Raw genomic sequence first — 16449 nt, 5'->3', positions numbered from 1 at the left:
AGATAATATGTAAATTATCTAAATATTACTCTAATTTCCTCCACCTTTCCATGTAAAAACTGGACATAAATTATCTGGGCCAGGCGTGGTGGCTAACACCTGTAATCCAAGCAGTTTGGGAGGCTGAGGTAGGAGGATTCCTTGAGGCCAGGAGTTCGAGACCAGCCTGGGCAACATAACAAGACCCCATCTCTATTTTAAAAATTAAAATAAAATAAGAAATTACCCTGACCTACCTTGTTTGACTGTAGGTCATAAGAGTCCCATTCCAGACAGGGCTCTGTCTCATACTCAGAAGGAAGGAATAAGTGGTCAGAGGCCAAGAAAAATCTAGACAGACAGGCCTTGATGGGTTTTCCCACTTATTTAGATCATACCCTCTTGTCCAATCATATTTCTATACAGCTGTCCATACTTTTTAAAATCTAAGCATAAAAATGATAATTGTCCTTGTATCTTTGGGTCTTCATGCTAACAGCTCCCATGTAGACATGTTAAATAAATGTGCATGCCTTTTCTTCTATTAATCTGCCTCATATCAGTGATTTTTTGGTGAATCTTCAGAGGACCAAGGGAAATCTTCAAAGGGCCAGTGGGTTCCCCTTGGCCCCTACAATGCTAAAGCACCATAATTGGAGATATTGTGTTCTGAGCCCCAGTAATAGCTACTCTAGTGGGCACGAAATGAGATCTCATTGTGGTTTTTCTGGGTTTTGTTATTTAAGGTAAAATGTCACATGAAGTCTTGTACTGTCTATCCTCCACCATAACCACCACACAGATTGTCTCTCATGGTAGCCTTTAATCTCCCTCTGGGAAACACACCTTTCTTCTTTTTGGCTTTACTTTGTTTTTCTTGCTTCTGTTTTTCACTGCAAGTCATCAATTTCTGATGAAATACACTCATCTCAAACTGAGGCTTTAAAAAACTGGTATAATATAGTCACTTTTCATGCTGTGTAATTTTTGTCTTTAGTAACTTTCCAAACTCTGAAGTTATCTCTTAAAGAGGCTCGTAGCTATCTATTTCATAAACTGTATTATTAACACCAAAGGTTTATTTTGCTAATTCGAGATCTGACTTTTTCTGTGATTTCTTTAGTTGCAATTTATCTGCTATTTTTTCTGGTGTTAGCACTTTAGGTTTTTCACGTTCTTCTAACCTTTTCTTGATTTCTTATTATCTTTTCTTCTGTTGCCATTCTTTGTCTTTTATTGAAGCCATCCTTACAGGGTTAACAAGAATTTTGGCCAGAAATATAGTTATAATTAAGCATTGCCGGGTGTGGTGGTTCATGTCTGTAATCCCAGCACTTTGGTGAAGCTAAGGCAAGTGGATCACCCGAGGTCAGGAGTTCGAGACCAGCCTGGCCAACATAGTGAAACCCTGTCTGCACCAAAAAAATACAAAAATTAGCCGGGTGCGGTGGCGGGCACCTGTAATCCCAGCTGCTTGGGAGGATGAGACAGGAGAATTGTTTGAACCTGGGAGGCAGAAGTTGTAGTGAGCCAAGACTGTACCATTGCACTCTAGCCTGGGCAACAAGACTGAAACTCCGTCTCAAAAAAAAAAAAAAAAAAAAAAAAAAAATTAAGCATTAATCAGGCTGCGCTTTGACTCACTTCTTTGTAACCTTAAGTCACTTATGTAGCACTAGACGCTTACCATTTACATCCCCAATGTTCCTTTTCCGGTGTTAAGACTTTTGTTTAAAAATTGCTTAAGCAGATTCTGAATTCCAGCAAAACAGTAATGCCAACCAATTTAAAGACCCCCACGGAGGAACTGAATCAGCACAATAATACACTCTCCTTACCTCCGTGTCTCATCACTTCACCCTGCATTCAGCCAAACAATCTCCACACTTGGGCCCACTCCAAAATCCTTAAAAACCCTAGCCCCAAACTCCTCAGGGAGATTTGAGATCCCATTTGGCTGTCCTATGATTAAACCTCTTCCTCTGCCGCAACCTGGTGTCTCGGCATACTGACTTGCCATGCGCACTGGGCGATGACTTTATTAAGGTTAGAGTATCTTCTCTGTTATTTTTTTCTTTTCTGAAAATTTTACTTCTTTTTTTTTTGAGACAGGGTCTTACTCTGTCGCCCAGGCCGAAGTGCAGTGGCACCATCTCGGCTCACTGCAGCCTTGACCTCCTAGACTCAAGTGATCCTCCTGGGCTCAAGTGATCAATCCTTCCATCTCAGCCTCCTGAGTAGCTGGGACCATAGGTGTGCACCTCCACACCCAGCTAATATTTGTATTTTTGTAGAGACAGGATTTTGCCATGTTGTCTAGGATGGTCTTGAACTCCTGGGCTCAAGCAATCCTCCCGCCTTGGCCTCCCAACGTGCTGGGATTACAGGCGTGAGCTACCAGGCCCGGCCTGAAATTTTTACTTCTGGTTTTGCTTCTGCTTCCTTCCTTCCCTGCCCCTGACATATCATCATCATCCCAGTTATCCTTGATGTCTTCATCTTCTCCTTCCCAGTGGTCCCCTACCTTGTAGTGCCAGTGCCCTCCACACTCCACAGAGAATGAGTCCATGTCCCAAGAGTCCAAGTCCTCCCACCTATCATCACTGCTGCCATCTGAAGCCAGGTATGGCTGGGCCTGAAGGGAAGAGTTAGCGCCGCAGAGGTGAGAGGTGAAATGCTGGATTTGCTCTCGTTGGCTGGCAAGGGCCCTCAATGGTTGTGACTGGCATTTCCCTGATGGCTAGGGATGTTCAGCGGCTTTTCATATGCTTGTTTATTATTTTTTAAATTTCATCATCTCTTTTGATGAATAAGGTTATGCATCCTTCTATATGTTTAAGAGCCCTCTGTATGTTATTTTCTATGAATTGTTTATATCTTTTGTTTAGTTTTCTTTTGGGATGTTGTTTCTTTTTCTTGTTTTCTTTCTTCCTTTCTTGGCCTTTTCGAAGAACTAACTCATAGATTTATTTATTAGTGCTAATTTTTATGTTTTGTAATTCATTTGTTTATCCTTTATTAATTTCTTCCTCTTGCTTTCCTTAGGAACGATTTTCTTCCCCTCCCCCTATAACTTTCTTGAGTTTTTTTGTTAAATGAATTTTATTATTTTGATTAAAATTATTTTTAACAGCCGGGTGTGGTGGCTCATGCCTGTAATCCCAGCACTTTGGGAGGCTGAGGCAGGCGAATCATGAGGTCAGGAGATCGAGACCATCCTGGCTAACACGGTGAAACCCCATCTCTACTAAAAATACAAAAAAATTAGCAGGGTGTGGTGGCACGTGCCTGTAGTCCCAGCTACTTGGGAGGCTGAGGAAGGAGAACCACTTAAACCCAGGAGGCAGAGGTTGCAGTGAGCCAAGATCATGCCACTGCACTCCAGCCTGGGCGACAGAGTGAGACTCCGTCTCAAAAAAAAAAAGTATTTTTAACATAGTTTTTCTCCTCTACAAACTGTTTTAGCTATAGTCTATGGGTTCTGATATATACGGTTTTCACTAACATTATTGTCTACTTAGGGGAGAAAAAAGCTTTTCCTCTACCCTCTCAGTTTTAGTACCTGGCGACCTGTCAAGAGCCACATTCACAGGAGAAAAAGCATACAGCCTTTTTTTTTTTTTGAGACGGAGTCTTGCTCAGTCACCCAGGCTGGAGTGCAGTGGCACGATCTCGGCTCACTGCAAGCTCCACCTCCCGGGTTCACACCATTCTCCTGTCTCAGCCTCCCAAGTAGCTGGGACTACAGGTGCCTGCCACTACGCCCGGCTAATTTTTTTGTATTTTTAGTAGGGACAGGGTTTCACCGTGTCAGCCAGGATGGTCTTGATCTCCTGACCTTGTGATCCACCAGCCTCGGCCTCCCAAAGTGCTGGGATTACAGGCGTGAGCCACCGCGCCCAGCCAAGGCATACAACTTTATCATGTTAATATTTGTACATGCACCAGGCTTCACAGACAACAAGTGAAAAATCCAAAGAGATGATTGGATTTGAAGGCATATATACCATTTTAACATAAAGTGATAAACTATGGAGAAATGACTAGAAAAGAAAAAGAAGCCTTGGGCTTCTAAGGGGTTAAATTGTAGGAAGGTGATGAGAAAAAGTCTGGGAGAAACTAATGGCAGATAAGGGTTGTTTAGTGCTATCTCTAGAGATAACATTAATTTTCCATTCTCCTCTTCCTGGTATGGGTGGGGGGAACTTTACAAATGGGAATTTTCTTTGCAGAAAGGAAATGTATGTCCTGCTTGTAGTCAGATAGGAGGAGGGCAGAGAGCTCTTCCTGTGTCTGCTGCTTCAGCTCAAAATAATCCTTATACCAAAGTTATGTATTTTGAAGTACCATATTCTGATCTCCTTCACTGAGATATTTTATACTTTCTTCTTTTTCTCTTCCTCCTTCTTTTTCCTTTTTGGACCTAGTGTTAAGTCAGGGAGAGTTATAAAAGTCCAAGTGGTAGGCTGGACACTGTGGCTTACACCTGTAATCCTAGCACTTTGGGAGACTGAGGCGGGCGGATCACGAGGACAGGAGATTGAGACCATCCTGGCTAACATGGTGAATCCCATCTCTACTAAAAATACAAAAAATTAGCCAGGTGTGGTGGCAGGTGCCTGTAATCCCAGCTACTTAGGAGGCTTGAGATAAGAGAACCACTTGAACCTGGGAGGTGGAGGTTGCAGTGAGCCGAGGTCCCGCCATTGCACTCCAGCCCGGGTGACAGAGCGAGACTCTGTCTCAAAAAGGAAAAAACAAAAAGTCCAAGTGGTAAAGTTTGTTTGTTTTCTGGTTCTATAATAATTTTTAGTTTTATTACATCATGATTAGAGAATGGTGTCTCAGGCCAGGCATGATGGCTCATGCCTGTAATCCCAGTACTTTGGGAGGCCAAGGCAGGAGGATCACTCAAGCTCAGGAGTTTGAGACCAGCCTAGGCAACACAGTTAGACCTCACCTTTACTAAAAATAAAAAAATTATCGAGGTGCATACGCCAGCACACACCTGTAGTCTCAGCTACTCAAGAGGCTGAGGTGAGAGGATCACTTCAGCCTGGGACTTTGAGGTTGTAGTGAGCTATCATCACCAATGCACTCCAGCCTGGGTGAAAGAGTAAGACCCTAGAGAAAAAGAGAGAGACAGACAGTGGAGAGAGGGAGAGAGAGGTGTCTTTATTCCTTTTGCAATGTAATTACTTTTGGGATTTATTGAAGTTTTTGTGACATAATTACTGTGCAGTCAATTAATTTTGAAAACGTTCCATGGATACCTCATAATAAAATAAATTTTTAGTCTTTAGATTATAAATTTGATATATAAAAAGGAGCTCTATTGAAAAAATATGTTATTTGGGTCTACCTTATGACCATGGCCTAAAAGAGAGGTAAATTAAACTCCCTAACTGGTATGTTTCTATAAAAAGCAGTACAAAATTGTTCTTTATAGTTTTAATATTAATTAGATAATTATTAATTAGTGGTAATGTAACCACAAAACAGGTTCACCTTGCCTGCTGCCAAGTATTATTTGTTACTTAGATATTAATAAGAATTAATAAAAATATCAATTGTGTGAATTTCCCAACGTTATTATTAAAGAACTATTGTCTCATTTAATGATTTTTCTTTTTTAACAGAATTCACCCAAGTCTAGTATTAAGATCACAATCTCTGCTAAACTTTTTCTTTTTTTGAGATGGAGTCTCACTCTGTCACCCAGGCTGGAGTGCAGTGGCGCGATCTTGGCTCACTGCAACCCCCAGGTTCAAGCGATTCTCCTTCCTCAGCCTCCCAAGTAGCTGGGATTACAGGTGCATGCCACCATGCCAGGCTAAGTTTTTTTTTGTATTTTTAGTAGAGATGGGGTTTCACTGTGTTAGCCAGAATGATCTCGATCTCCTGACCTCGTGATCAGCCTGCCTCGGCCTCCCAAAGTGCTGGGATTACAGGCGTGAGCCACTGTGCTCCACCTAATCGCTGCTAAACTTTTACACTTGCTTGGTGAAAACACATTTTTCTCAGCCTTTTGTATTCAAACTTTCTTTCTTTCTTTCTTTCTTTTTTTTTTTTTTTTTTTGAGACAGGGTCTCACTCTGTCACCCAGGCTGGAGTATAGTGGTGCCAGCTTGGCTCACTGCAACCTCCACCTCCCAGGTTCAAGCTATTCTCCTGCCTCAGCCTCTTGAGTAGCTGGGATTACAAGCATGCGCCGCTACCCCTGGCTAATTTTTGTATTTTTAGTAGAGATGGGTTTTCCCTTGTTGGCCAGAGTGGTCTTGAACTCCTGGCCTCAGATGATCCACCTGCCTCGGCCTCCCAAAGTGCTGGGATTACAGGTGTGAGCCACTGCACCTGGCCACAACCTCTCTTAATCGTTTTGTTTTATCATTAGGTTTTACTTTGTGATTAAATATGAGAATGTCTTTTAGCAGCTGATTGTCATATCAACAAGTAAGTCATGTTGATATGACAATTATGTTGATATGACAATTATGTGTTGGTCTATTATCTTTGCTTTATTATTGTTTGTGTTTTTAGTGATAATTTGAAAGGTGTGTATTATTTTTGTTCTAGTAGCTACCTTTATCACTTTTTTAAGAAATAATTTTTAGAAAATGATAAAGACATAACTCTCATGTAGATACAAGAATGAACATGTGTTGAAGATTTTATTTTTCTCCTTAATTAGCAAGGGAACCAGTCAGGTATTATAACTGTTTCAAAGGAAAAAGTCAAAGGAACACAAATTTAAATGGACAAAGAGATTGAATTACAAATGGAGGCAAACTGGTTTTTCCACAAGGGAAAGAAATCAAAGGAATCTCTTCTAGGTAATACAGTTTGCATATCTATCAGTCACCTATGATTTACAAAGAGATGCAAAATAGCTCCAAGACAATGAACAGGACCAGAAAATGCAGTTTTTCACTGAAGTACAAAATTGCTTTTTATAGTCTTAATATTAATTAGATAATTATTAATTAGTGATAATGTAACCGCCCAACAGGTTCACCTTGCCTGCTGCCTAGACGGAGCTGATTTATCAAGACAGGGGCACTGCAAAAGAGAAAGAGTTTAATTCATGCAGAGCCAGCTGTATGAGAGACTGGAATTTTATTATTATTCAAATCAGTCTCCCTGAACTTCGAGGATGGCAGATTTTAGGATAATATGATAGGCAGGGGCCAGTGAATCAGGAGTACTGATTGGTTGGGTCAGAGATGAAATCATAAGGAGTCAAAGCTGTCCTCTTGTGCTGAGTCAGTTCCTGGGCGGGGGCCGCAAGACCAGATGAGCCAGTTTTTTGAACTGGGTGATGCCAGCTGATCCATCAAGTGCAGGATCTGCAAAATATCTCAAGCACTGATCTTAGGTTTTACAATAGTGATATCATCCCCAGGAGGGCCAGAATCTTGTAGCCTCCATCTGCGTGACTCCTAAACCATAATTTCTAATCTTGTGGTTAATTTGTTAGTCCTACAAAGGCAGTCTAGTCCCCAGGTCAGAAGGGGAAGGTCATTGTCCTTGTTTGGGAAGGGACATCATCCTTGTTTCAAAGTTAAACTATAAACTAAGTTACTCCCAAAGTTAGTTTGGCTTATACCAAGGAATGAACAATGACAGTTTGGAGGTTAAAAGCAAGATGGAGTTGGTTAAGTCAGATCTCTTTTACTGTAATAATTTTCTCAGTTATAATTTTGCAACTACAGTTTCAGTAATACTCTTAATCTTCTGTTTCTTTAGACGTATCTATCAATTTTGTTTATAGAATGAGCAGCTAATTCCAGTTTCCTTGGGAATTTCCTGGTTTCCACACTGAAAGTCTCTCATCGTGGGAAACCCCTCAATCGATGGAAAACCAGGACCATTGGTCACTGAAATTTTCTACTATAAGAAATGATAGAATGATTGTAGTTCTTCTTTGTTCCATTTTTTTTTTTTTTTTTGAGATGGAGTCTCTCTCCGTTGCCCAGGCTGGAGTGTAATGGTACGATCTCGGCTCACTGCAACCTCTGCCTCCTGGTTTCAAGCTATTCTCCTGCCTCAGCCTCCCGAGTAGCTTGGATTACAGGCACCCACCACCATGCCCAGCAAATTTTTGTATTTTTAGTAGAGACGGGGTTTCACCATGTTGGTCAGGCTGGTCTCGATCTCTTGACCTCAAGTGATCCACCCGCCTTGGCCTCCCAAAGTGCTGGGATTACAGGCGTGCGCCATCATGCCTGGCTCCACTTTTTTCCTGAGGAAGTTTTTATTATTTATTTATTTTAAAGATAGGGTATTGCTCTGTCACCCAGGATGGAGCGGAGTGGTGCGATCATGACTCACTGCAGTCTTGACCTCCTGGGCTCAAGTGATCTCCTGCCTCAGCCTCCCAAGTAGCTGGGACTACAGGTGCATACCACCATGCTCAGATAAATTTTTTATTTTTTGTAGAGATGAGATCTCCCTATGTTACCCAGGCTGGTCTTGAACTCCAGGGCTCAAGTGGTCCTCCCACCTCAGCCTCCCAATATGCTGGGGTTATAGGAGTGAGTCACTGTGTCTGGCCATGCCCAGCTAATTAAAAAAATTTTTTTTTACAGAAGGTGTCTCACTGTGTTGCCTAGGCTGATCCAGAACTCCTGGCCTTAAGTGATCCTCTCTCAGCATCAGAAGCTTTTTTTTTAGATAATAGTAGTACAAAACCTTGACTATACCTGAATAAGTTTTTAAAAATTCGGATGCTTGGGACCCAACCCCAGAAATTCTAATTTAATTGGTCTAGGATATGGCTTGGCCATCTAGGATTTTAAAAGTCTACTCAGGTAACTCTAATGTTCAGGCAAGGTTGTGAATTGCCAATATGTAAAGATATGGAGCCATCTCCAAGATGTATTGAATGCAGAGTAGTGTATACAGATGGCCTCTGACTTACAGTGGCTTGACTTATTATGATTTTTGACTTTATAATGGTATCCATACAACCATTCAGTTTTTCACTTTCAGTACCGCATTCAATAAATTACATAAGATATGCAACACTTTGTTATAAAATAAGCACTGTGTTAGATGATTTTACCCAACTGTGCACTAAGTGTTTTGAGCACATTTAAGGTAGGTTGGGCTAAGCTATGATGTTTGCTAGGCTCAGTGTATTAAATGAATTTTTGATTTACGACATTTTAAACTTACAATTAGTTTATCAGGACATAGCTTAATTGTAAGTCGAGAAGTATCTGTATAGCATGTCACCACTATGTAGAAAATGGAGAAGAAAAAGAAAATATTTATATATTTCCGTATACGTACATAAACCATCTCTGCAAGGACGTAGAGGGAACTGTTAACATTGGTTGCTGCCAGGTATGTGAACTTAGGGAGTAGGAGGGAGATTTTTCACTGTGTACTTTTTGGACCTTGTGAATCTATTATTAATGTTTTAAAGTTATTTTAAGCTGGGCGGGGTGGCTCACTCCTGTAATCCCAGCACTTTGGGAGGCCGAGGCAGGTGGATCACTTGAGGTCAGGAGTTCGAGACCAGCCTGGCCAAAATGGCGAAACCCCGTCTCTACTAAAAATACAAAAATTAGCTGGGTGCTGTGGCGAGCACCTGTAGTCCCAGCTACTAGGGAAGCTGAGGCAGGAGAATCACTTGAACCTGGGAGGCTGAGGCTGCAGTGAGCTGAGATCACACTATTGTACTCCAGTCTGGGCTACAGAGTGAGACCCTGTCTCCAAAAAAAAAAAAAAAAAAAAAAAGTTATTTTAAAATTCTACCTCTTTAATCTCAAAAAAAATTTAGTTTTCTGAAAAAGTAGGTACATAACTAGACAATATGAGCTCTTCTTTTTTTATTTTTTAAATTTTTTTATGTAATTTTTTTTTTTTTTGAGACAGTTTCTCTCTGTCACCCAGGTTGGAGTGCAGTGGTGCTATCTCGGCTCACTGCAAGCTCTGCCTCCTGGGTTCATGCCATTCTCCTGCCTCAGCCTCCTGAGTAGCTGGGATTATAGGTGCGTGCCACCACGCCCAGCTAATTTTTGTATTTTTAGTAGAGACGGAGTTTTGCCACATTGGCCAGGCTACTCTCGAACTTCTGACCTCAGGTGAACTGCCTGCCTCGGCCTCCCAAAGTGCTGGGATTACAGGCATGAGCCACCGCGCCTGGCAATATCTTCTATTTTTTTAAACCCACCAAACCACAGAAATTTTAAAAAGAAAAAAGAGCTTTGCATAGAAAACATTTTTTAGGTAAGGAAATTAAAACATACAACATGCACACACACGCACAACAAAGGGACTTTAGGTGGTAAAACTATGTCTCTTTTATTGCTTATTTTCTTTTGAAAAATATAACCATATTCATTATTTTTATAATTTTTAAATATTTTATAATTCAATATTTTCATAATAAAATAAAAAAAAGAAACCTAACAATACTGTTTTTTTTTTTTTTCTTGAGATGTAGTCTCGCTCTGTTGCCCAGCCTGGAGTGCAGTGGTGTGATCTGGGCTCACTGCAAGCTTCGCCTCCCGGGTTCACGCCGTTCTCCTGCCTCAGCCTCCCGTGTAGCTGGGACTACAGGCACCCACCACCACGCCCGGCTAATTTTTTTTGTATTTTTAGTAGAGACGGAGTTTCACCATGTTAGCCAGGATGGTCTCGATCTCCTGACCTCGTGATCCGCTCACCTCGGCCTCCCAAAGTGCTGGGATTACAGGCGTGAGCCACCGCACCTGGCCAATCCTGTTTTTATGTAGAGACAAACTTTTCCTCTACTGGAGTGAGTTGGCTTTGTGCTGCTAGTGTGGTGGCCTTTGTGCCTCTCCCTTCCTGGGCCACTTGGTATCCTCTCTTCTTGCTCAGAAGGAAGCCCGACCACTGAGCCTTCAACATCAGCCCCGCTGCTTCATGGGAGAGGGTTTGGGGGCTGCTACCATTGGAGCTGGGCAGCTGCCAGTGGATGCCCAGGCAAACTCTACTGATTGTCTCTCACACGAGGGACACTGTAGGGGAGAATAAAACTTTTCATCTATCCCCTGAATGTTCCATAATTGAGTCTATGAAGTAAGCTGACAGTGGACAGATTAACAGGAAAAAAGATATACAAATTTATCATGTGAACAGGTTATCACATGAAAGAAAAGTGAATACCTCCCAAACCCAGTGAGATCTAGAAGCTTATTTACTTGCTCTCTCTCTCTCTCTCTTTTTTTTTTTTTTTTTTTTTTTTTTGCAGGGACTCAATCTCTTATTTATTTATTTATTTTATTATTTTTGGGACAGGGTCTCACTCTGTAGCCCTGGCTGGAGTGCAGTGGTGCAATCACGGCTTACTGAAGCCTTGACCTCCCAGGCTCAAGCAATCCTCCCTCCTCAGACTCCTGTGTAGCTGGGACCACAGGCACATGCCACCACACTTGGATAATTTTTAACATTTTTTGTAGTGATGGAGGTCTCACTATGTTGCCTAGGCTGGTCTTGAACTCCTGGGCTCAAGTGATCCTCCCGCCTTAGCCTCCTGAGTAGCTGGGACCACAGGCACACACCACCACACTTGGATAATTTTTAAAATTTTTTGTAGTGATGGGGGTCTCACTATGTTGCCTAGGCTGGTCTTGAACCCCTGGGCTCAAGTGATCCTCCCTCCTCAGCCTCCCAAAATGCTGGGATTACAGGCGTGAACCATCACACCTGGGTTGGAAGCTTATATACTCTCTTCATATGGGAGAGTGAGGGGTAATGTGGGCAACTTGGAGAGTAAATGATTTTGATTTGGGGGGAAGAAGAATGGATGACAGCCTGTGACAAAGTCTGTCTGGGCATGGTGTCAACCTTGTCTCTTCTGTGATGTTGTTAATCTTCCCTGGTTGATGAGATCCCCAGGAGGTGACTAATGACAATTTAATTTCTTTTTGGAGGATATACCTTTAGACAGATGAGGGAACTTCAGAGAAAGTCCCTGTCTGTACTTCGGGGAAGAAAGAGGGGTGAGAGGCAGGAGAGCAGAAGAAGGTCAGAGAGGCCTTGCTTCCTCTTTAGTTCAAAGCACTCAGCATGCCAAAGCACCATACTTTGGGGTATGATTTTCTGTTTTTCGTTTTTCTGGGTTTTTTTTTGTTTTTTGTTTTCAGAGTTTCACTCTTGTTGCCCAGGCTGTAGTGCAGTGGCACAATCTTGGCTCACTGCAACCTCCGCCTCCTAGGTTCAAGCGATTCTCCTGCCTCAGCCTCCCAAGTAGCTGGGATTACAGGTGCATGCCACCACACCTAGCTAACTTTGTATTTGTAGCGGAGATGGGGTTTCAACATGTTGGCCAGACTGGTCTCGAACTCCTGACGTCAGGTGATCTGCCTGCCTCAGACTCCCAAAGTGCTGGGATTACAGGCGTGAGCCACTGCTCCTGGCTGGGTTATGATTTTCTTTCTTTTTTTTTAAGAGACAGAGTCTCACTCTGTCGCCCAGGCTGGAGTGCAGTGGTGTGATCTTGGCTCACTGCAAGCTCTGCCTCCTGGATCCACGCCATTCTCCTGCCTCAGCCTCCCAAGTAGCTGGGACTACAGGCGCCCGCCACCACGCCTGGCTAATTTTTGTATTTTTAGTAGAGACAGGGTTTCACCGTGTTAGTCAGGATGGTCTCGATCTCATGACTTCGTGATCCGCTCACCTCAGCCTCCCAAAGTGCTGGGATTACAGGGGTGAGCCACTGCGCCCAGCTGGGGTATGATTTTCTGAGCCCCAATAACACTGTGCTAGGCTTTGGGTGGTTGGCGAAAAGTCAGCAGATAGGACTCTGCCCACAGGTCTTCCCTGTCTGAGGTGGTGGCCGAGACACGTGCACAGAAGCAGGCCTGTCCCTAACATTTATGGAGCCAGCATGGGAGTATCAGTGTAAGCTTGCTATTACATATTTAAATATTTATTTTTAATTAAAATTTTTTTTTTAACCTTCCCTCTTTTTCTGCCTCATTTACATTTTTTTGAGACAAAGTCTCACTCTGTCACGCAGGCAGGAGTGCAGTGGCGAAATCTCGGCTCACTGCAGGCTTAACCTCCCTGGGCTCAAGCAATCCTCCTAATTTAGTCTCTCAAATAGCTGGGACTATAGGTGTGTGCCACCATGCCTGACTATTTTTTTTTTCTATATTTTGTAGAGATGGGGTTTCATCATGTTGCCCAGGCAGTTCTCAAACTCCTGGGCTCAAGCAATTCACCTGCCTCTGCCTCCCAAAGTGCTGGGATTACGGGTGTGAGCCACCGCACCTGGCCTTAATATTTTTAAATATTTAAGTGTATACACTTTTAAATATTTAAAAGGTGTAACTCAAGCTAAGAAACTGTTGACTTAAAATAAAAAAAACTGTTGACTGAAATATTATCTATTCTCTCCCCTTTATATATATAACTTCATAATGAATTAAGAAAGCCAGGTTTGAATGTAGAACTCTTTCTGATTTCTTGGCATTCTATGCTTGGATATGGCTGTGGCAGGCAGCTTCTAAGATGACATGCAGTGATTCCCACCTTTGACATTTACATCCTTATGTAATCCCCTCCTCTTGAGTGTAGGCAAGACCCATGAGCTGCTTCTAACCTACAGAATACGGCAAAGGTAATGGGATGTTCCATCCATGATTAGGTTATATAAAACAGTGGCTTCTCTCTTGCTAGCAGATGCCCACTCTTCCTGGCTTTGATGAAGCAAGTTGCCTTGTTCCAGGGATCCATATTACTAGTGAATGAGGGCAGCCTCCAGCCAATAGCCAGCAGGGAACTGAGGCCCTCAGTGCAGCAACCCTCAAGGAACTGAAATGCTGCTAACAGCCACATGGATGTGGAAGCAGATCCTTCCCCAATCAAGCCTTGAGATGAGACTGCAGCCCCAGACAACACCTCCTGGGAGACTCTGAAACAGAGAGCCTGGCTAAGCCCTGCACAGATTCCTAACTCACAGAAACTGTGAGATAATACATATGTGCCATTTTAAGCTGTAAGTTGGTGGTCATTTTTTACGCAACAATAGGTAACTAATATAATGGCACTGCTGGAAAAGTGGCCCCCAGTTAGTGGCCCAGCCATCTTCTCTTCCTACCTGCTCTTCATCCTGAACCTGGAAAGGCCTCATGTCCATCTCTGTGGACACCCCAGCTCTCATGTCTGTTTTGCCCACCCCCCACTCCACACTCCTGGACATAGGCCTAGAGGGTGCGTGCATTTGGTAAGTGCTACCTATGAGCCCAGTGTTGCTCTTGGGAAGGTGGGCCAGGGGACAAACCCCAGCAAGCCCTGGGAATAGCCCAGGGACATTTGTGCAGGGAATTCTAGGGTCGCAGGTACCCATAGCATTCTAGAGGAGGGGCTTCAGGTCCTTGGCCCTCCACAGACTCTCCACCCCACTGGAAAGGGTGGAGCAAGGCCCTCTAGAGCACAGGGCCGAGGCCAGGAACCCCTCACCCTCAGCACTGGAGGCCAGCGCTGCACTCAAGGAGCACTGGCTGAGGGCCAGGTGATGGGACCAGACCCAGAGGGCTGCCTGGCGAAGGCCAGAGGGCAGCGCTGCAGCACACCTGAGAGGAATCTTTACCGGGAGCTGCGGGTGCAGCTGGGCCAGGAATGTGGGAGGGCTAAAGCACCAGCAATGGGAGGGCCTCCAGCAGGACAACCCTAGTCACTGGCTTCCAACAACATAGTTTCTTTAGGGTGGAGAGGAGCTGGGGCTATTGAGTCATAGTGCATCTGTTCAAGCCCCGCCTCTGCACACTGGTACATGACTCTACTCAAATTACCTAAACTCTGAGTCTCAGTTTCCTTCTCTGTAAAATGAGGATAATAATAGAACCTATCCCATAGGTTTGTGGAGAGGATTAGTGCATGTGAAATGCCTGATAAGTGTAACGAATATTGGCTGTTATTAAGGAAACTGAGGCTCAAAGCAGATGAAGGGTGATCTTTCTGTTCCCCAGTGCTGCTTGCCTTACCTAATATGTCAGAAGGTGACATAAGGAGGGGAGCATTCAGTTCTAGGATACACATTGTCTCTACAAGCATTTATGGAAACTTTCAGACCATGACTCTAACTCATGCCATCCTTCCTCAGACTCCCCAAGAGCTGGCATGACACAGTGGGAGGTGCTGCCTGAGTGCAGAGTGGGCCTTCACAATGCCTGTCCAGGAGGACTGAGTTCACTGGGTGAGCACCTCAATCCCTTGTCCCTGTTGCCTCATCTGTGAAACGAAGGGGTTACCAGTGTGACGCTAAGCGTAGACCACAGACTATAGCCTCATCTTTTGGTGCACCTGAAGGAAGTTAGAAATGCAAATCTCAGTCATCCCCCTCCAACTCCCCTCACACAGACTTACTAAGTCAGAATCTCTGGAACAAGGATCTGAGAGCTTCCATTTCTCTTTTCTTTCTTTTTTTTTTTTTTTTTTTTGTGAGATGGAGTCTTGCTCTGTTGCCCAGGCTGGAGTGCAGTGGCGTGATCTCAGCTCACTGCAACCTCCGCCTCCTGGGTTCAAGCGATTCTTCTGCGTCAGTCTCCCAAGTAGCTGGGACTACAGGCATGCAGCACCATGCCTGGCTAATTTTTGTATTATTAGTAGAGACAGGGTTTCTCCATATTGGCCAGGCTGGTCTCTTTTTTTTGTTGTTTTTTTGAGACAGAGTCTGTTGTCCAGGCTGGAGTGCAGTGGTGTGATCCCAGCTTACTGCAACCTCCACCTCCCAGGTTCAAGTGATTCTCCTGCCTCAGCCTCCTGAGTGGTTGGCACTACAGGCACCCGCCATCATGCCTAGTTAATTGTATTATTATTTTTTTATTTTTTATTTTTCTAGATGGAGTCTCGCTCTGTCACCCAGGCTGGAGTGCAGTGGCATAATCTGGGCTCACTGCAAGCTCCATCTCCCAGGTTCACGCCATTCTCCTGCCTCAGTCTCCTGAGTAGCTGGGACTACAGGTGCCACCACCATGCCCGGCTAATTTTTTATATTTTTAGTAGAGACAGTGTTTCACCGTGTTAGCCAGGATGGTCTCGATCTCCTGACCTTGTTATCTGCCCGCCTCGGTCTCCTAAAGTGCTGGGATTACAGGCATGAGCCACTGTGCCTGGCCAATTTTTGTATTCTTAATAGAGACAGGGTTTCGCCATGTTGGCCAGGCTGGTCTTGAACTCCTGACCTTAAGTGATCTGCCCATCTCAGTCTCCCAAAGTGCTGGGATTATAGGTGTGAGCCACCACACCTGGCAGAGTTTGCATTTCTAACATGCTCTCCAGGTACTTTTTTTGCTTGCTGAAGTGGAGAACCTCTGGGTTCTGACAGTGGACTGTCAGAGGTCTTCACAGACTTGAGTCCACAGATGCCTTCAGGTGCCAATGCAGGGGCCTCACGGTTGGGCTTCCTGGGTCCCCACCCTAGGTCAGTGCAGGACTCAACCAGAGCAACTCCCCTGGGGTTCTAAGAAAATGAATGTTCCCCTTCTCACT

General features: G+C 43.9%; 1 long non-coding RNA gene and 1 pseudogene across 1 annotated transcript in view; both read right to left on the bottom strand.

Moving 5' to 3' along the window:
* LOC134759641 (uncharacterized) overlaps nt 1-16449 on the bottom strand; it is a 57132-nt gene that overhangs the window by 18210 nt on the left and 22473 nt on the right. The window lies entirely within an intron of this gene.
* LOC100462422 (eukaryotic translation initiation factor 3 subunit J-like) lies at nt 755-14119 on the bottom strand (annotated as a pseudogene).

The sequence above is a fragment of the Pongo abelii genome, chromosome 12 (genome assembly GCF_028885655.2).
Source record: "Pongo abelii isolate AG06213 chromosome 12, NHGRI_mPonAbe1-v2.0_pri, whole genome shotgun sequence".
Classification (NCBI taxonomy): Eukaryota; Metazoa; Chordata; class Mammalia; order Primates; family Hominidae; genus Pongo; species Pongo abelii.
The sequence above is the reverse complement of the archived record's forward strand: the minus strand, read 5'-3'. Positions and strand labels throughout refer to the sequence as shown.